The sequence below is a fragment of the Canis lupus genome, chromosome 13, assembly GCF_011100685.1.
Source record: "Canis lupus familiaris isolate Mischka breed German Shepherd chromosome 13, alternate assembly UU_Cfam_GSD_1.0, whole genome shotgun sequence".
Classification (NCBI taxonomy): Eukaryota; Metazoa; Chordata; class Mammalia; order Carnivora; family Canidae; genus Canis; species Canis lupus.
Window position 1 is genome coordinate 6,854,672 of NC_049234.1, and position 21,980 is coordinate 6,876,651.

At 37.1% G+C, this 21,980-nt stretch overlaps 1 protein-coding gene and 1 long non-coding RNA gene across 3 annotated transcripts in view; one reads left to right on the forward strand and one right to left on the reverse strand.

Annotated features, from left to right (window-relative positions):
- The window catches only part of ZFPM2 (zinc finger protein, FOG family member 2), a 360,422-nt gene that overhangs the window by 207,836 nt on the left and 130,606 nt on the right, over window positions 1-21,980 (forward strand). The window lies entirely within an intron of this gene.
- LOC111098511 overlaps window positions 1-21,980 on the reverse strand; it is an 87,254-nt gene that overhangs the window by 42,842 nt on the left and 22,432 nt on the right. The window contains exon 3 of one of the 2 annotated variants that reach the window (XR_005368503.1): window positions 17,882-18,064. The exons of the other annotated variant lie outside the window; for it this stretch is intronic. This is a non-coding gene — a long non-coding RNA (uncharacterized LOC111098511). The remainder of the gene's footprint in view (window positions 1-17,881; window positions 18,065-21,980) is intronic. 2 annotated transcript variants of the gene reach the window in all.

Sequence of the window (21,980 nt, forward strand, 5' to 3'; positions counted from 1 at the left end):
AGAGGGAGAAGCAGGCTCCATGCTGGGAGCCCGACGCGGGACTCAATCCCGGGACTCCAGGACCGTGCCCTGGGCCAAAGGCAGGCGCCAAACCACTGAGCCACCCTGGGATCCCCTAATGATAATACTATTAATACTAATATAGCAGTCACGATTTATTAAACACTTATTCTCTGCAGGCATAGTTTTAAATACCATACCTACATATTTACTGTTACAACAGGCTCATGACATAAGCCGCATTATCCCTATTTTACCGATGAGTAAACTAAGGGTTTAGGTAAGTAAATAATTCAAGGATCTTTGGCTCCTACTTGGTGAAAATGGGATTCAGTCTTAAGCATATTGACTTTCAGTTCCCAATTATATAATTGACAAGAGTTTTGATGATGCCCTTTCACTGGGCCAAGATTGCAGGTTATAGTTCTTCTTCACAAATTTGCATATGTGCTTATCAGCAACTCTGTTTTCTTTTTCCTTGATTCTGTGGTTGGCTTCAGGAACTGAAACATCAGTGGCAGCAGTACTTTATGTTGATATCTCTGTTGCTTTTAAGTACACAGCAATTTAAAGTCACATGGAAGACCAATCTCAAAATCATTCTGTGACCATCCTCAGAGTTCTGATTTTGCTTATTTGCACAAATGTAACCATGCAATGAATTCATTTAAGCTTTTATTGATTGTCTACTGTGTACAAGATCCTATACTAGGCACTGTTGGAATAATGACAGGAAATTCTAATAGGACCTAACTTGGATGAGCAAGGTTCTGCACACTGACTAAATTGATCAACTTTTCAAAACAAAAATCTTGTAGTGTGAGGACTCTTGCAAAGTCTGGATGATTTTCCACCTTAAAATAGAGAATCTGTTGCATGTTGGTAGAATTTTGACACAACAGCCTGTCTAACGTGACAGCCGATTTTTAAAGTAGCCTACAAGTTCATGTATAACTTCACCTAAAAGGGCCAAATATTACATAAAGAAGCAGCTATTTTAAAAAGAAAAAAAAATTGTGCTCAGATTTTAAGTGTTTATTTGACCATTCTGTAATTCATAGAAATGTATAACTGTGGTCTAGTTTTATGGTATTCTTATAAGAGGGTGGGTGCCTGAACCAAATATTTAGCAGCGAGAATTATAAAATCATAAGGCGATTAAGTTAGCTAGTCGCGGAATTCCAATATTGCTTTTTAAATGACTTCAGGATATAGGAGGTACTAAGGTTATTATCTGTTATCAGGAATACAGTGGAATTGTACAACTGGATAATAACCAAACAAACTGACACAATGTAAAATTACATTATCAGTGTGTTAAAACAAAATTGCGCCCTAAAGGAGTCCACATGCCAGCTCAGAGCTGCAGTGTAATTATGCTTAACTCTGATAATTAAAATACAACGGAGATCAACAGAATCATTTTCATTAAGAAAATTATTAATGATGGTGGTATAACAGTAATTGATTGCAGAGCACCACAGGATAACGCGATGCCGAAAACCCAACATGTTTCATGAACATCTGAGGCTTTCTCTAGTTATGTTCTATGAGAATGAGAGATGGTTTGAGGAGTGAGTAATTTATTATGCCTATTCTAGGAATCAGTGATTGTGAAAATGGCTGCTTTAGAAAACCAACATTTGGATTCATATTGTCATTTCTAGGGGGCTCCTAAGGTCAAGACAAGTGACCCCGCTAGTGACTGTGTTATTTACAGGAGAGCTGTCTTTGCAAATTGCAGAATGACAGTAACTTCAGCAAGTATCAGACATCCTGTCATTTCTCTTTCTTCCTAGCGGGTCTGCTGTTTTTACAGTTATGTTAGTGATTTACTTGGGTTATTTCAGTCTGAGTCTGATCATACTAACTAGTTTATGTCCTTAGTTATTACGAATGTTTGCTATGTGATGAGAGAAAATACATTTGTTTTCATATCAGCATCACTATGATACCCTTAATGAAAATGTTGGTAAATAATCCTGCATGATAATATCATTAATTACTCCAGGGATTAGACGTGCTATCATATATTGGAGAAAAAAATATCCTAAACCACCCTGGACCCATATATGAATGAAACATCTTGTCTCTTAGGGGTAGAAACCCGTCAGGATGTTGGCCAATGATAAGAACTAAGAATATCAGTTTCATAAGTATAAAAATGAGAAATGAAGAGTGGGGTCTTTTGAGAGGTGACTCACTATCATTCAGGGATGTTAGCTTGTCATTCAAAGAGATGCTAATCTTGAAAGCTACCCCCAAAAGTATCTTTGACAGCTAAAATGAAGGACAACTCTTTAGGGTAGGTTTTTTCAGAGTAAGATACTGTGACTACTTTTTTTAAAACAAGTCTCATGTAGAGGAAATTATTATAATTCCAAATGAAAAAGTAGAATATGAAGTTTCATTTCTAGTATTATTATGATTATAATTATAATTATATTTAAAAAGTGTACGTGGATGGAAACATACTTGAGCAAAATACCCTGAAATTATAAGAGCATTTCTGTAAAAGTAGTCAGATTTGGGGAGGATTTTTTGTATCCCTCTTTTATAATTTTCTTCACATTGGTTATTTTCCTCATAAAATTTAGGAAAAATATTTGCAAATGAAAATCATTCTTTGTCCTGACTACATTCTTGCTCTTCTTTTTATATAACCCAAACTAAAAGAACAAAGAAATCTTTGCCTTGCCCACAAAATCTCTTTCATGCATAGAATTCAAATTATTCCTTAGTGAGATAATTATTTTTCTTTAGTATCTCTATGAATGTCTTGACACTTTGTGTTTCACAAGATAATTTTCTAAATAAAATAAGAGTAATTGAGGCAATGCTTTGCGCATGATATGGCACAGTTGTCATGTGAGATACAAAAGACTGTGAAACACCCCCCCACCCTAGCTTAAGAAGCTTATTGAATGACCTTATTGATGAAGGTTGTGTAATACTGAATTTAGATATACATGGTCAAAGAAAATTGACAGAGAATGTGGAATTTTGTTTGGATGTTGCAAGTTGAATATAAGTTTGAGAAACGGGGAGAGGCATTTGAGGGGTTGAAATGTGTGCCTAAAAGGTTGCCGACTACAGTGTGTACAGTGTTCTTGTGAAGGTATTGGCACACACTTTAGTTAGAGAATTTACAAATAAAACCAGTGAGGAAGCCTCAACAAGTTTCTGAAGACTCTGTTGTGAGTTCCATTCAATGTTCAGTCTGAAGACCCTGCAGGGGTGCCTGGGTGGCTCATTTGTTGAGTGTCTGCTTTTGGCTCAGGTCATGATCCCAGGATTGAGTTCCCACATTGGGCTCCCCACATGGAGCCTGCTTCTCACTCTGCCTATGTCTCTGCCTCTCTCTGTGTGTCTCTCATGAATAAATAATAAAATCTTAAAAAAAAATGAACTCCCTGCAGTGGAGGCAGTGGAAAGCTATTGAAAATTTTGAAGCGCACACAATCACACTGGGATTTTTGCAAGATTTGTGTGCCAAGGTACAGCTTAGGTCCATCCCTTTAATAAAACTTAAGGTTTTATCTGTCAAGGAACTAGTAGTGGTAGCTCCATCCCTCTAGAAGACAGTAGTAAATTATCCACCTTGATCTACTCATTTCCTGACTCCTATAATTTTTCATCTCCAAAAGAACCTCTGTCCCTTCCTCCCACTGCCATCATTTCCCTCTCCTCCAGCTCCTCCAGTCCTTAATTCCAGACTGCCTGACGTGAACTCTGTGGGCTCATGAGTCCTGTCTTCTGATACCTCCTCACCCTTCTCTCTCTCTGACCTTTACTGTACTGCCCTGATAGTCTCCCTCACCCACTCTCTGGTCAGTTCAGAAAGTCCCCTACTTTCCCCTGGCTACATCGGAAGCAGCAGAAGTTAGGTAAATTAACGCCTGTGAAATGCTTCAAACTAGTGCCCGTTCCGCAGTGAGTGCTGTGCAAACATGGTCAAAATCAAACAAACGAACCATCACCACTAATGACGGCAAGATAACAGCAACAAGACCCATTGCTGACCTGTTGGTGATACATTTGACCACAAGGTGAATGTGAACCCTCAGTGTATATATATAACCTTAGCAATGCAGACTTATTTTCCTAATCAGTCTTCAAGGTGACTCTTTCATACTTCTGTCTCCCCACATATATAACATCCCTTATTAGAGATGATGAGCTTTGCTTCTTGTTTCACAGAGAAAGTGGAAAAGTGGAAGTGAACATAACCTTCCAAAGGCTTCCCATCACAATCACACCAATGCCGAGGATTGTTTTGGCCTATGTGGCCCAATCTGACCCACCACTTCTTTTTGTAAATAAAGTTTAATTGAAACATAGACAAATATAAATAAACCTACCTATTTATATGAATAAACCTGTTTATTAATATTTATCTGTGGCTATAAGAACAGAGTTGAGCAGTCACAGAGACCATCTAGCCTGCAGACTTAAAATATTTACTATTTGGCTTTTTATTAAAAAAAATAAAAATAAAAATAAAAAAGGCTTGCCAATCTCTGAACTAAACCTGTACAACATCATTACTTTGGCTTAACAGGCCCTTCATGATCTGCCCCTACGTGATCTGTGGTTATATTTACTACAACCCCCCCCCACTCCTCTGTTCCATTGGCACAGGCCCCCTTGTTTCTGCTTGCTAGTATGAAGAATGCCCTGCCTCAGGGCCTCTGTACCGTGCTCTGCTCCCACAGTGCTCCCTCTCTTACTTCACATAGACACTGTCGAAATGTTGCCTTCGCAGAGGGTCTGTGAAACTACTCTGTTTCTCTCTTTCTTTCCTTCTCCTCTGTATAAGTCAGCTTGGGCTACTATAGCAAAACAGCATAGACTGGATGACTTAAACAATAGACATTTATAGTTCACCATTCTGGAGGGCAGGAAGTCCAAAATCGAGACACAGACAGATTTGGAGACTGATGAGAGGCCTCTTCCTTGTTTGCAGATGGCCACCATCTTGCTGAATCCTCATGGAGTGGAGGGAGAGAGAGACAGAGATCCCTCATGTCCCTCTTTACAAGGGCACTGATACCATCATGATCTACTTATCTCTCAAAGGCTTCACTTTCAAATTCTATCACCTAGGGATTAGGGCTTCGACATAAAAATTAAGGGAACTTATTCAGTTTATAACATACTCTCTTATTTATCTTTGTACTAGACATTTTAGCATTTATTTAGAAGTTTAATGTCATAATCTCACCCCCAGAATGAGCCTTCTTCAAAGATAGGGATTCTCTCTATTTTTTAAGCAGTGCATGGCACCGAGTAGGTGCTCATTAAATATTCATGAATGAATGAAAGGATAAAAAAAGGAGTTGCATCTCATTCTTTAATGTGGAAAGCAATATGATATGCATTGAATAATGTTTCCACAACCATGTCCTCGATTTTGTTCAACTTTCTGAAATGTCCTCAGATTTTATTCTTTGACTTCAATATCGGGCAGCCCGGGTGGTTCAGTGGCTTAGTGCTGCCTTTGGCCCAGGGCATGATCCTGGGGACCTGAGATCGAGTCCCATGTTGAGCTCCCTGCATGAAGCCTGCTTCTCCCTCTGCCTGTGTCTCTGCCTCTCTCTCTCTCTCTCTGTGACTCTCAAAAATAAATAAAAATCTTTTTAAAAAACTTCACTATTGAATATTAACTATTATATTTCTAATTTATAAGAGGTCTTTCTTATTCTCTGACAGTTTATTTTTTCAACATCTTGCTCTTTGTGTATGGATATTCTTTTCTGTATATCTGAAGATACAAACCAAAGGATCTTTATGAAGTTGTGTGTCTTGTGCATTGTTTCTTACATTTTCTTTCCTGTTTTGGTTCCTGTATTTGGTATTGAAGCTTTGCTTAAATAGAGAGCCTAGAGATCCATGAGTGTCTACTTTTTCTTTGAAGAGTGGGACAGTATAGGTTAAAAGTAAGAACAGCATGGATTAGTAGGTGGTAGGTTTTGCATAAAGTCGTAGGATATAAACTTATGGGTTTTGCACAGGATCATAGGACGTTATCTGGTGAGTTTTACACAGAGTCACAAGATGGCAACCCAGCCATGATAATGAGGTCCCAAAATGACAGTATATGTAATTTTTTTGTCCTAGCATGCTTAGCTTCTTCAGAATATGCTGATCTTATGCCTAAGATTTATGAACTGTGCAGGCAGCAATCTAAGGACATAGTGGGTAAAAGGGACCAGGTGGTATGTTGGAAAAACCATATCTCAGGGTTGAGCATATAGATGTTCCTTTAATCTTCTAATTCAGGTGACACATTGCTGAGACTGTCTCTCTAGATCTGAAGTCCTCTGTTCTCCAAAGACTCAGCCTCCACCTCCTAACAGAATGTGAAGGGACTGCTCCTTAGCTCTCCAGGGACTAACTGAGCACCTGAAGCTAACAGTTTCTTACTCAGAATGCCAGTCTTACAGAGTTTAGGTCCACTGCTCACCTTACCTTTCAAGGCACCAGATTCCTTTAATTCCTGATTTTTCCAGCATTTTGTGGGATGAATCTGCTTACTTCTTGTTGGCCAGCTGCTCTTCAAATACTTGGATTTCAGCTTTCTGTGTTCTGCTTTGTCATTTATCATTCCATCAGTTTTTCTAGCATCCAAGATTTTGTTCACTTCTGTTGCCTACTCTGCCCTCTTTGTCCTATCACCTTTGGTTTTCCTCTTTACTGTCGTGTTTATGAAAGGGGATAGAAATAAATGCATGCAATCAGTTCATCGTACTTAACAGAAAGCCCTCTCTGCTTCCTTTCTTAAGTAGCTTCTGTAAAGTTTTCTGCATTCACTTTTTTGACTTCCTAAATTCCAACATCTCTTCTTTCCAGTTTCTGCCTTCCCTGTTCTATTGAAGTAACCATTTCACAGATCTTCTGTGGTCTCTTGTTGCCAGCTTTTTATTCTACTGCGCTTGATCTGATTATCCGTTTCTACATCTAGTGACACATGTCTCCATCACTGTCCATCCACTAAATATTGTTATTCTCTAGTCTTCTTTGCCCTCATTGATGTTTCCCATAAACTATTTCATCTGTATTTTTCACTACCCTATTCCTTATAGCTTCATTTCTCACTCATCCTCCACAGATACCCTTATACTTCAAACTGTACTCACTTACTTGAAATTCCTCAAATATCATTTGCCTGTTCATACATGTCTTTGTACCTCATCTTCCCTTTGCCTAATAACTTTCTAGCTATCTTTATCATTGCTAACAGGTACCATTCAAGATTTAGCATATATCATTTCCTCTGTACAGACTCCCCTGCCCTATCCCCTCAGGGGGAGAGCTCCACCCCAGCCTGTCATTGTCCCAAGTTGGATGTGAACACCTCCAATGCAATGACTCCATTTCTCACCTCTGTAACTCCACAGACAGTACATAGTGTACAACTCACTGAATTTTGAATTATTATTTAATGGCTTTTATGATGCATTATTCAACAGAGTAAACTCTAGTGTGACTTCATTCAGTTTCAGAAATTACTTGTATGGAAATTATTTAAAAATCCAGTACCTAAAATGCTATTCTCATATTTAGAAAAAGACCCTATGCCTTAGCAAGCTTTTTAAAATGCTAGGGAATCAGGTACAAGAGGATTTCTTTGGAATGTCCCATATATACATAGCACACATTGTGCTCCATCAGCTAGCATGAAGATGTATAAAAGAATTTAGAAAAATTAAAATCTCCTTGCATGCAAAAGATGCTGTCAAACCAGAGGGCTTTATTTGATATCTTTGTGCACCAGTCATGCCAAGATGTTGGCTCATTGTTACTAGGCGGTTCTTTCTGGATCTACTTTACTTTCTCCTGTCAAGACAGAAACTATGTCTGTCGTTCTCAGCTCTTCACGGGGGGAAAGTCAGCTAGACCTCAAGTCTTCATTCAGACCTGAAATTGGGAAGCTTTTCATTTTACTCTTGTATATAAGTCAACCCCATTTTTGAAGGCTATTTTTAAACTTAAAAGGTCACCTTATATGCCATGATATACAATAGTACTTCAGAGAAGATATATTCTCATTAGTCTGTCTGAGGTCTGTGAAGACTGTCAGACGACAGTGGGGTCAACCAAGATAGTATATCGTGGCATTGCAAGGAAGAATATCCCAACCAAGGGAATGGATCCGAAATACATACATTTAAGTATAAACAGATAAGATCTCTCTATCTATCTATTTATGTAGTTCTATCTACCGCCCATTGAAATTCAATGAGAATAAATTACTTTAAGCCAGGTTTTCCTTCAGAAATCTAGTATTTATCATCACTGTCTGGTCTCCGTTGTCAGTAAAGATTTTCAAGAATGACTGCTTTCAAGTTCAGCACCCTTTACTTTGTGCAGACTTTTAAGAAATAGAAGCCTCAGAGGTTCTTAGGAAAACAATGTTTTCAGAACATTTGTCAAATATTTCTAATGAGGAAATTAAGGTCTCATAATGAATTTGACCTAATGAGTGACGCATGATATTTCTACTACCCTCCCCCACAGAAAGGTATAAAACTTACAGTAAATTAGTAAATAATCATTTGAAGTCTGTCAATGCCAGAACTAGTTTGGTAATACAAATTAAATCTTACAGAAGAGGAAGGGAAGGGGGGAAACTGAGTGGAGAAAACATAGAGATGGAGACAAACCATGTGAGACTCCTAACTCTGGAAAACCCAGAGTTGCAGAAAGGGTGGTAGGTAGGGGGACAGGGTAACTGGATAACAGGCATTAAGGAGGGCTCATAATGAGATGAGCACTGGGTGTTATATGTTGGCAAATTGAATTTAAAAAAATAAACAAAAACAAATTAAATCTTACATGTCTCGAATATAATTTCTGCTATCTTGGTATGTTTTGAGTGTAGGTCTCCAGTTTAAATTGTGTTTTTGGCCATCATATATTCTCACTGGCTAAGTCCAGAATGGTCTAATCTTAAATTTAGGGAAGCAAAATAGATGGCCTATGAAGGACATTTAGTCCAAACAATAGTTTAGTTGAGAAATCTTTCTTCATAGTTTTGCATTTTGAGCAGAGATAAAGTAAGAAAAATTATTCTCTATCAGTGAGATGAAGGAGACAATGTATATAAAAAAAATGGACAAGTTACTTTGTATCTTATCCCTGGCTTTAAATACACCATTTTAGTTAACTACCTCAAAGGAAATTAAGATCATCATCTTTACATGTGTAATGAAGGGAGATTATAAAAAGGAGGCCAGAACATGAAATTTGGGAGTTATGTGTTCTTCTGTTCACTGGAATATTAGTTGTGTACCCACTATATGCCATTTAGGGAATCTGTAAAATTTTTGCAATATGTTCAAGTTACATTTTACCTTAGTATGATACTAGAGTATAATTTGTTTATATTTAAATTATTTTTTTAAAAGACTTTATTTATTTACTCATGAAGACAGAGAGAGAGAGAGAGAGAGAGAGAGAGAGGCAGAGAGAGAAGCAGGCTCCATGCAGGGAGCCCAATGCAGGATTCAATCCCAGGACTCCAGGATCATGCCCTGGGCCGAAGGCAGGCGCTAAACCACTGAGCCACCCAGGCATCCCTTAAATTATCTTTTTAAAATAATTCAGCTAATGTCTTGCACTTAATATGTGATCTGCCAACCAGCAATATGGCATCAGCTTATTAGAAACACCAAAACCCTCAGGCCCCATTCAGGCCCACTGAATCCAAATCTGCATTTTAACAAGATCCCAGGTGATCTGTACGCACATGTATGTTTGGGGAGCCAAGGTCCAGTGATTACTAACAGATGATTTTAAAAGAAGAATACGCTGAAGGATGGCAATAGTTAACCTTGTAATATACTAGTGTAACAACTCACTGAGACTTGTGAATTTATTCGCAAATAACAAACACAACTGTAGAGCATGAGAATATCATAAAGGAAAAATAAGAATGTTGAAAAGTTCTTCCTGTTTTGTCTTTAAATATACAACAGCTTGAGTGCTATCTTTCTTGGCACTCCCCTCATTCCCACAAATGGGATTATAGAAAAGAAAATGCTGCTGTACTCTATTTAATGGGAACATTTATTGCTGTTTTTCCTCTTCTTTCCAACACCTCTTAATTTATATTAGGCATTAAATTGTAATGCTGTTTCTTTTCATGGTGAAAATGTCCCCAAGTGTATGCCTTTAAATCAATCCATTGTTATTTTGCAAAACAAAATGCTAAATAAGTACTTAGGGGAAACATAGGCCCCCTGAACCCTGGGACTCTCTGGAGGCTTGCCTCTGTCATCCTTCCTGCACAGCAAAAGGGGAAAAAAGAGAAGGAAAAAAACAAATTTGCTGAGCCACACATTTCAAGTTGTCGACAACCCCATCCACGAGAAAACAGAAGAAAATATATATGCTCTCTGTCCTGTCAAAAGGCTTTCACCTTATCTTGAGAGACTGTCAGGGCAGGAACATCAGTGAATGGACAGGAGTCTATTAAATTAATAAGCTGCTGGATGGTGTCTGGAGAGTTATGATGCTCCATAAATCCAGTTTGATCATGGTGGACAAGGTTTAAATCTGCAGACTTCTAATACACATCCAGTTCTTGGATTGGATTTGAAGTTTTGTGCCGGAGACACAGAGATAGTCCTGCAGCATGTGAATTAAGATTTATCTTTTTTTTTCTCCTATCCTTTTTTTTCCCCTTATACTACTTACAAAAATGAAAGCACCTTAGGGATCCTAGCAAATGTTACTGCTGGAAATGAAAGAACTGTTGTCAAGGTGAAACCATGACCTAGAAGCCTAAAATCAAACCTTGGTCATTCTATTCAAGCAGCCCCATCAGAACTCAGTGTGAAAGGTCTGTGTGGAAGGAAAGATGCCTGAACTTATCTATAACCTATTTTATAGTGATGCCTGTCAAATTCTACTCGTCTATATTTATGACAGAAAGAAAACTAATGGTGTCAGATCTGCCCTATAGTAATAAAAAAATCAGGAAATATTTTCTTCACCCCATTAAATAAAGTCTCTGATATAGCCTTTACTATGATATAGGTTTATTTGAGTTTTTTGGCTTCCCACCATTTTAAGCCAAAGAACTAAAATATTATACAGATTCCCAAATAAACTATTAACTTCAGGTTGAGAAAAACTTCTTTACATTTTACTGATAAATAAAATCCTAGAATAAAAATTGGAATTTGTTCAGAATCATAAAAATTTCACTGTCAAACTGGTTTATTACACTGGTTATAATATTCAAATAATAGGAAACTGTTAATTACATGTTTATTTCTTCAACCCATAATTATTTTTATGAAGTTGGACTTTTCCTTTCTTACCTTGGAACATAATTATGTTATAGAAATCTAGAATGACAAACAGTGCTTTGTTATAACCAATGCTGCATGCCCACTTCAACATTATTTAAAAGTCACCATAAGAGTCATCCAATTAACACGTCTACTATAACAACACGTTAAGTCATTACAGGCAGGAAGAGTGTGTGCAGAAGAAGGGAGTTCACCTACATTCAGTGCCCGGTATATGCAGAGCCCTGTCCTGGATATGGAATTATTAAATGCTAACAAATATCTTATGAAAGCGAGGCAACTATTGCCAGTTTTTAATGGTGACATTGAAGTTCTAGAGCTTAAATAATTTGCCAAGTCACCAAGCTAACAGATGACACTGCTCCAATTGAGCCCATCTCTGCTTTCCATTTTTTCATTCATTGACAGCTTTTTATTGAGGGCCTACTACGTGCCCAGTAATTTTGTAGGAACTGAAGTAGAAGTAGGCATGGAAGACAATAATCTCTGTGCTTGTGAGCTAACATTTTTGGTTAGGGAGCCAAAAATAATCAGTAAACCTTTGATTCAAGGGTTCGAGTTGTTTCTCTCTCTCTCTCTCTCATATGCCTGTGTGTGCACAATCATACACACACACACACACACACACACACACACACACACATCCTACCTCTTTAACATAGAAACTAGTAAGAGAAGAAACAAATGAGTGCATGAATGAACCCCTCTTGGTTCCTAAAAGTATCTGCTCTAGGATTTATACTTCTTGATCTCTGAAAATCGCTTTTTCAATTAAAAAAAAGATTGCGGAGTTTCCCCCATAACTTACTAGTAAATTTCTGAGCTTTAAGATCCTGTCCTGTGACACCAATATACTGACCATTAGTAGTCAGAGATTAAGTAGATACTTTGATAATTACCTCATCCAGTGCAGTTGTGAATAAATCTCCTCTGTGTCACTCTCTCCTCCCACCACTACAGTGGTATGTCCCTAGCCAGGAAATGCTTAAGAAAACAGATGAGTCCCACACTGTGCCCCGCAGGTCAGAAAATTCTGGCTTTGTGGGACAAAGAGGAGGGGTAAGTCTGCAAGGCCATGACTCTTAATGGGAACTCCCTGCTTCTGGTTTTTCAAGTTTAATTCTGGAGGCTGTGTCAATAGAAGAATCTCAGCTGCTCTCAAAAGCAGGAAGGAGACCATTATTGTGTTTGCTCCTATTGAAACGCTAACAGGACTTGATAAAAGAATATTGAAAAGTTTTTGAAGATTTTTATCTAACCAACATTCCATATAACAGTATCTCCCTGAAAGTATTTTTTTTTTTTTCCCTGAAAGTATTTACTTGTATTCTGATTCCAGCTCTAAGTCCCAGGAACAGGGAGAGTTTGGGATCAATGCCTGACTAATAGGAAGCACTCGAGAAATATTTGTTGAAAGAATAAATGAATGTTTGGCTTCTCTCTTCTCCCTTCCCTTTTTGCCCTGGTTTCTTCAGTTTAAAGTGGAGAAAATAGATTGGGTCGAGAAGCAATAAAACAGATAACAGTTTATATTTAAAGAGTGAAGTGAGCTGATAGTTTTCTTGTTGTTAATGCTTTTCTATCCTATGAGATTTTATATTATACAGTAGCAGCTTTGTTTTGCATCCTACCCAGGTGCTAGTCATGCCAAACACACAGAACTACATAGGAAATATACGTGGTTCCACATCTAGCCTTGTCTACAGAGATAAAATATTTGAAGTTAAAAGGCAAAAAAGAGAAACTAAACTTTGTGGAGCACTAACTTTATAGAAACCTCATCCACTTCATGCAGCTGCTCTACAGGGCTTTCTATAATTATTGCAGGCAACAAAATAGAATATATCTGACCGAGGTTTTATAGCTAGTGAGGGATCAAGTCAGAATTTGGACCTACATTTTTTTCACAACATGACATTGCCTACAAATTAAATGGTATTTATTCCTACCCATGCATTTATCTTTCAATCATGTTAACATTTGACATGACTACCAAATTAATGAAACAATTTAGCCCACACTGACTTAAATCTAATCAGAAAAAGAATTTATTTGGAAAATCACTGAAAAGTGGAAGATAAATTACCATATAAATAAAAATATAAGTAAAACATTTTTTTTAAAGAAATAAATCAGTCCAATTTATTCTAGTTTCCCTAACCTGGCTTTTTAAGTTGATTCTGGCATACAGTGAATCGACAAACAACAAAATGTACAAATCTGAAGCATACAATCAAGATATAGTATACATCTACCACCCCAGAAGATCTCCCATATTCCAAAAGACAACTAACAATTGATTTCTATTGACATAGATTAGTTTTTCTCTATTCTAAACTTAATATGAATAAAATAGTGTGAGTAGGAATCACACACTTCATGACTTCTTTTGCTCAACACATTTTAGAGACTCATCCGTGTCATTTTCTCTGTTAGCAGTATGTCTCTCTGTGGCTGCCTAGTGTTCCATTGTAGGCCTGTACCGTCACTAGTTCATCCATACTCCTACTGATGGATATTTATGGTGTTTTCTTCACGTCTGCAGCAATGGATTTCTCCAAAGAGGGAAACAGTTTTATTTTTGAGGGGGTCCCGAAGCGTCGGGTAGCTGTGGCCTGAAATCAGGGGACATTTTGACCGAAAGAGGTCAGTCAGAAGAACAACATGAGTCAAAATCCTTTGCTTTTGTATTTCAGTGACTTTCAAATCTTACTGACCCCAGTCTTTAGGAATCAAAGCAAACAGCATCACTAGATTTTCCTGCACTTCCAATTTTATCACTTATCTTTTTGACTGCCTAACCAAAGTGATTCAAAGATGAATGAAATTTAAGGATTTTCCAATGGTCTTAGTGTGTGAATATACATGGGCTCCTTCACTTTTCGGGTCTTTATTTCTCTTTGTCTTATTAATTGCCTTCCACAAAGCAACAGAGCTATCTTAAAAGCACTTTGAAATCCCTGGATGAAAACAGCCAAAGCCATGGAAAATATCAGCATTATTATATCAGTTAATAGGCAATTGAAGCTATGAAAGGAATAACCAGAAAGACAAATGAATGGCTGAGAGGTAAAACAATTATTTAAAGGAGAAATAATGGGTAATAGTAACCAGGGTTCTGAGAACAGGAATAAAACGTGTATCAAGAGGAGATGGATCTTAAAGGAAAGTGGTACACTTCGACTTAATTAGAGGGCTGTGAAAATGGACACTACCAGACAATATCAGAGAGCTCTGGTTCTCTTTATATGAATTAGTTAAAGCAATAAGAACAATCATAGAATATGCCTTGATCTGCATTTTATTGAAGAATATGCACCATTGCTGGAGAAATACATTTTTGAGAAACTTCTCAGAATCTAAATTGCTTAGGCATTAAAGGGGGGGGGGGAGCAAATAAAAAATACAGTCCTGAGAAGCAAGAAATCATACAGTTAACAGCAATTGGCCGCTATGCCCTAACCTTCAACTCTGAAAGTATGATGAACTAATGTGGTTGATCTGTTAGTTGAAACAAATGTTCAAAAATGTTGGAACGGAAGCATATGAGACATGAGGGAGTGAATTGGTTCTCTGGCCGGCCAAAAAGTCCACTGATATTAGAGGATGGGCAATCCATTTAAAAGTATAAGAATAAATAAATGATTTTACTATAAAAGTGAAAGCGGTGGCATAAAACAAACGTAATTACTACTGGCTATTTATAACAGATCCTCTTTTTTTTTTTTTTTCTTAGAATGAGCTGTATGGATGTTTGTATGGAGTTAAATTACAAAATGTCTTTAAACCTTAATTAAAGAATGGAATAACTCATATACAAAATTCATATTCAGACCTTTGCAGAAATACATTTGCATGGAATTATGTTTTTCATTTGGATGAATTATTGAAACAGTTCAAGGATAAGGGTGATTATTTCTTCAATTGTTTACATGAGTTTAAAATTAAAATATAATATAGGAATTTACCAAACCACTCTGCTCTAAAAATTAAAAGAAAGATTAAGGATAGATAAGAGCTTTTTACACATCAAGAATTCTTAAAGTTCTTCATAAGATAAGAGTTAAGTAACTGCTAGCATATATGAGGAAACATAACTGCAGTGGCGTGGAAAAAAAAGTCTTGTTTCATCTTGATACTAACAAAGAGTTTGGAAAAGAAAGATAAACTCTTTCCAGAACTCTTCAAGTTGTTCTTCATGTTGTATTCTGAATAATCAGCTAATCTTTGAAAATTTAACTTGACAGAAACAACTGGAAGCTGTTAATCAAATATATTTGTTAATTAAACTTAGAAGTCATTTTAGGATTAGAGAATTGTGGTCCTGCTATTTCGGATGTGGTTTGTATTTGTTTTCCATCTGTGGGATCCCTGGTAACATCTGGCTTTGCCTGTAGCATGGTTTCCATAGGGGAAAACCTTTCTGGAACCCGAGGCAAAGTCCTCTTCGGCTGCATTTCCATTTTAAGGACCAGAGCTTACAACCTTGCAGTGAAGGTCCAGAATAAGCAACACTTTCTCTTTGTGTGCTAAAAAAGCTGCAGACAGTAGTAGATACTAGTGATGGAGAAAAATAAACCCGCACCCCGACCAATGAACTAAAGCAGGATACTAAGCAAAAATAACTGTTGTGCATGTGTTGAAAAATTACTTTGACAACAAAGAGTAGGTCCAAGCACATACATACATATATTACGTGTATACATATAAACATGCCTACATGAATATATACATATGTGCAGGCAAACATGTCCTTTCTCTAATAAGCTTAGCTAAATTTGTTAATTGTGAAAATGAAACTTCTGGTATCACCATGCCCCCTAGCTCCACATTAAAGTACTGTTTTAGCTTAGACTAATCGGATGGTTATGATGTATCTCCTTAAAGCGTGAGGGTCTCTTAGTAAGCTCTCACTAATGCTACATAGCCTTTTGGATCAAATGTAAGATCCTAGAATGCATTATACTGTAGACATAAAATAAATAATAATCAATAAAGAACATAAACCAATGTCTTAAGATATTCCCTAGTGTTCTATAGTAGCCAGTCCAGCTTCCTCATTTCGACACAGCAAGTGGGCCAGCTACTAAACAAAAGATTGTATATGTGTGAAGGAGGAAGGGGGAGCAGTTATACTCTGAGTTGCTAAAATTTGAAAGCAGGGAAATGCTTCAAATATCCAAAACTGTGAAGTTGGTCTTATACTAATCTCTGTAATTCTGATGAAAAAAAGTTGTAGTCTAAATTTTGTAAACCTGTGTGAGTTGCTTAATAAACAACCTTTGAAAACCCAATTACGTGAATGAATTAAGAGGAGGACTGCTCTTGGCAACCCAGATTATAAATAAAACTTAGGGAAGAGGACGAGAAACGAAAAGAGAAAGGCATATAGTTTATAGTTAAAAACATTTCGGAGGTTTTGCATACATGTAGGATCAATTTTTAGTTTGTTCCCAGGAACAGACTTACATGTTCATTGGGCTTTTTAAATTTCTCTGAATATATGTCTACATAAATCTCTTGCCCTAAGGACTGCTGTCGCATATGTATTCTGGGGAATATTAACGTTCTTGGTGGAAGAGGAAATCTACAAAATTCACCTGCCCCAAATAAGGGAATTATATTTTCAATTGTTAGACCGCAGACCTCTGGAATACTTTTTAGCTTTGAGTGGTCCGTTGGCAGTGTACTTTCAATAGAGGCTCCAGGGCAGTGGCCAGACCGGATTCACTTTCCCCCACTTTTCTCTTAGAATCCCTGCGGGGCTCTGTGATTTTTTTTTTTTTTCATAGCTGGACTAAAGTTGTGTCAACGGGAGACCTGTACCATAAAGACTGAAATGTTAAAGAAAGCTACAAGGAAGAGCTTTGAGGCGAGGTTTCAAGCTTTGTCATCACGCTTGAAGAATTTTCTGTTTAATGTACTGTAATGCAGTATTCAATGGGGACACGTTTAATTGAGTTTTACACAACCCAGTTGGGAGTAGAGCTGCAAGGTAGGTGATGTCTAGGTTTTTAATCTTCCACTCCGGAGAGGCTTGTTGACGGAGAGGTTCTTTCTCTTTGCGAGAAAAAAAAAGGAAGCTTGAGAAATGATACATCCGTGGATAAAACCAATTGGCAACCCCCAAAGGAATGAGGGCGATAAGGCGAATCCAGCACTTGTAAGAAATAAAAGAATCCAACTGTTCATTTAAATGAGAAACAACACCCGCGAAGGAGGAGGCAGGGAGGCTGGGCGCAGGAATGAGGAGGAAGCCAGGCTGACAAATAGAAGCAGTGATGCAGGGGGAAGGAATTCCAGCAAACAATCAGCAGCTTGTTAGGGGGATTATCAAGGAGATACTTACTGATGTGTATTTTGAAGAGAAATAAGAGGGAGAAGGGGGCATTTTTACATGGAGGACAATGAATAAGGGGCAGAAGTCAGTAGGGAGGGAGCAGCTATTACGCAAACAGCATTTAAAGTAAATCACTGTTTCTTCCTAAAATTCTAACCTAACCCCTGCATAAGCCTGGGTAAAAATAGCACTGGACTCTGTCAGAAAGACAAAATAATACCTTACATATCAGCTCCAAGGTATTAAACTTTCTTAGCCCAAGCAGGCCGTCTTTCTCCTCCTTTAGCAGCCTCAGCAGGCAAAAGCACAGAGCAGCAGCAGCATCCAAAGATTGCATTTCTGTTTTGTCTCCATGACGCTCGGCTTAATATGTAGTACCTTCGTAGTTGGTTCAAGCAGAACCCTTTGGAAAAATAATTTTTTAAATATCTATTATCAACTTTCTGGTCCCCAGCAGAGGAGGATAACTAGATGGAGGATTACTCAGAAGACTAATATATTTCAAGCACCCACTTAAGAAGGAATACTAATACTCTCATCACTTATTCTTCTGTTGAATCTTTTTGGATTGCCCCTTTGGAGGCTGTCCCTAAATGGTGATGACTGCTTTTTAATGTGCCTCTGAACCTATCCCAGTAGAAAAGAGTGTACATGATAACACAGATTCCCTTGAATTCCTACACTCCACCTGCACTGAGAGACAACACTCTAAGAATGTTCTGTTATCTTCCATCAGTGTTTGTGGCATGCAGATAACTAATGCATTGTTGCCTGTCAGGATTGTTGCTAATTTAGGGCTGCTGACATGGTGCCTGGTAGTTCACTCATTGGTGTATTATTGCCATGGGAAGCACTGTATTTTCATCCTTTAAAATTAATGTGCTTTGTTCAATAAATATTTCTGGTATTAGGCATGTGGAATGGGATAGGGAGCCCTTTTGATACTGGCCCTGTCCTCATGGAGTTTACAGTCTAGTGGGGGATAATATAATAGTCATACTGACAGATACAATTTAAAATGAAATATTGACTTGTGATTAAAATGTTGATAGTAAAAATAGGAAAGTAATTTTTGTTCCATTCATAGAAATGTAAGAAACCACCTGGATCATCTTCTATAGATCACTTTGCTTGTTACACATACCCATTCAACAGATATTTGTTATGCACCTACTATGTATCAGGCATTGTTCTAGGTGTATAGAACAGTGGCCAAAACTGAACATTTTTGTGGTCATCGGGCATACAGTCTAGCATTTTCTCACTTAATTTTTATTGTGCCTGGAGGCACCTGGGTGGCTCAGTGGTTGAGTATCTGCCTTGGTTCAGGTCCTGGTCCCGGAGTCCTGAGATTGAGTCCCTCATCAGGCTTTCCTGCAGGGAGCCTGCTTCTCCCTCTGCCTATGTCTCTGGCTCTCTTTGTGTCTCTCATGAATAAATAAATAAAATCTTTTTAAAAAATTTATTGAAACCTTATAAAATGGCCATTATTATGCTAATATTACCTAACATGTATAAAGCATCCATACTTATAAAGCACTTTTGCTTTCATTATCTAACCCAGTGTGTGCGTCAGTTGGGTGAGGTGGGTATTAGTTCATTTTATAAGAGAGAAGGCTGAGGCATAGACAGGTAAGCAATTTTGCAAAATTTTCATAGTAAGTCAAAATTAATTATATGGCTATAGATATAAGCCCCCTAACAATCCCGTACAATTTTCCTTCAATGTGTTCTTTGTTACCAGGATTTTTTTTTTTCATTTTTCAAAAGTCTAGAACTATGTTTTGCTTTTTTGGAAAGGAAAGATAATTATCAGAATTGGGAGGGCAGTTTATCAACATATACTGAAAATTTCTGATACATCTTCTCTTGGAAGGGGGTTCTTATTTGAAAGCAGCTTCAGAGCTATTGTAGCTAACAGGCAGGGGGCTTATAAGTCACATGTTTTGAGACTAAAGGCTGAGGACCATGGTTGTAGAAACAACCTAATTCTAATATGACAGTTCTCAGTGACTTGAGACTACAGAGGACAAAGGGAAGGAAAGCCCTGGAAATTATTAGAACAGTGTAGAGCAACAATCCACTTAATGAGGAAGTTATTTAGATAAGCTTGCTTATTATATTGGCACAAAAATGATAATGATTGGATTTTGTGTTGACCAAAAAAACCACTGTTGTGGTTTTCTTGGTCAGCCATCACTGAGATAGCTCTCAGTTTTGATTAAATCATAATTTCAGAAATGAAGCAAACAAATGATTACAACCTTTGGGAATAAAGACCCACTTATTTTTTTTGTGGAGAATCAAGACCAACCCCTAAGCGAGACAAGTCACTAAAAGAAACATCTACAAAAAACTCATCTAGAGTTTGTCTTGGCTTTTAGCATCATTTTTTTTATTTTTTATTTTTTTAAAAAAATTTTTAGCATCATTTTTAAGTGTGAAGAGACTGCCTGGAATCCTAACAGCTTAGGTGTACAAATCCTGACTCTGTGACTTACTCGTCGTGAAGTATAATGCAAGTTACCTAAATTTTCTGACTTGATTTTCTTAATATAAAATTGTGGAGGGGGGATCCCTATTCTTACCAGATCATTTTTGAGGATGAAATGACAAAACATATATATAAACAAGGGCTCAAAAGTGTGCTTGGTGCCTGGTACAAGTCATGTAATTGTGAACAAATATTATCTTGAACAGGTTTCTGCATTTATATCACAGTGCAATAGGAATCTAAGCCATAGATAAAGAATCATAATAATTTAAAGTTAAGGAGATTTTATTAGGATTTAAAGTTGGTTTTATTTGAGTCATTATTTTTGCTTCCATAAACAATATTTAGGTTTAACAGCAAATATCTGTTTAATACATTTGAGTTCGGGGAATGGAGTAGGCCGGTGACACTGAGACCCTGATTGAGAGTGTTGTCATTACACAGAACTGCCCATTTGTCTATTATTTCCTGCTTTTGTTTGTTTAGAAAGAGAAGTGATTAATAAAACACTTTTTTTCTGATATAATTAAAAAAATAGCAGCTCAGTGTCTGGTTTAAAGGAAGGATAGCTAAGATTCTTGACATTTTGTCCCATCATAACACACCCCCTTCAAAGGATAGCTTCCAATTATCACAATGATTTTAAAAGAGTTTGCCCAAAATACACTGCCTGCAAAATTCTGATAGATGTTCAAGTCTTCCCCAACCCTTCCGTTTCCCTATGCCCCATACTCTCAAGATCTTATTTGGAAAATCACTTTGTAAATTGTGTATGCTGATGTAGCTAGCTGGCTCCATCTGTGGGTCATCAAATAGACTGGCAGTTCTGACAGCATGGTCCACCAGTAACTGGGGATCCCCAAACACTTTCCAGAATGCCATAGAGTCAAACTATTTTTATAATATTACTGAGATGTTATTTGCTACTGCCACTGTTTTGCCATTTGCACTGATAGTACACAAGCAAGGTGGGTGAAACTGCTGGAACTTTAGTGTGAGTCACGGTAGCGGCACCAGATTACTAAAAGTCATTGTATTTTTACTACCAGGCACTCAAAGTTCCAAGAAGCAAATGAGAAGAGAGTGCTACTTAAGAATGTTCTTGATGAAGCAATAGAATTTAATACTTTTATTAAATCTAAATCCTTGAGTACATGTCTTTCTAATATTCTGTTTGACAAGATGGAAAAAACATGGTAAGCACTTTTGTTTCATACTAAAGTTCCATGATTGTCTCCAGAAAAAACACTTGGATGATTGCTTGAATGAAAAGTAGAATTAGTCACTTTTTTCACAGAATACTAGTTTTGCTTGAAAGAATGCCTGACAAACTATGTTATTTAAATTTGAGTATTTGGCAGATGTTTTCTCAGAAATAAATATTGCTTCAAGGAAAACAACTGACAGTATTTATTGCCAATGATAAAGCCAAGCTTTAAAGCAAAATTATAATTTTGGAAATTTATATGAACTTGACAGCTTTCCAATAACTTAAAAATTTATCTGATGAGATTGGTGTTGATACTTATGAATGTGATTTTTTTATGTTATATGATGAAATGTGCCAACATTTGGAAGAACTGCATAACTCAGTAGACCAATATTTCCAAAAGAATTGATGCGTATACTAATACATTATGCGTTGGTAAAGGATCCATTCAGCATTTATTTACAACATGGAAAAATGGATTTAAAGCAACAGATTATGAAAAGTTAATTGATGTAGTGTCAGAGTCCACCCTAGAAGTCACCTTTAAGAATATAACACTTGTTGAATTTTGGTGTTATATCAGAGAAGAATTCTCAAATTATCTGAAAAGGCTAC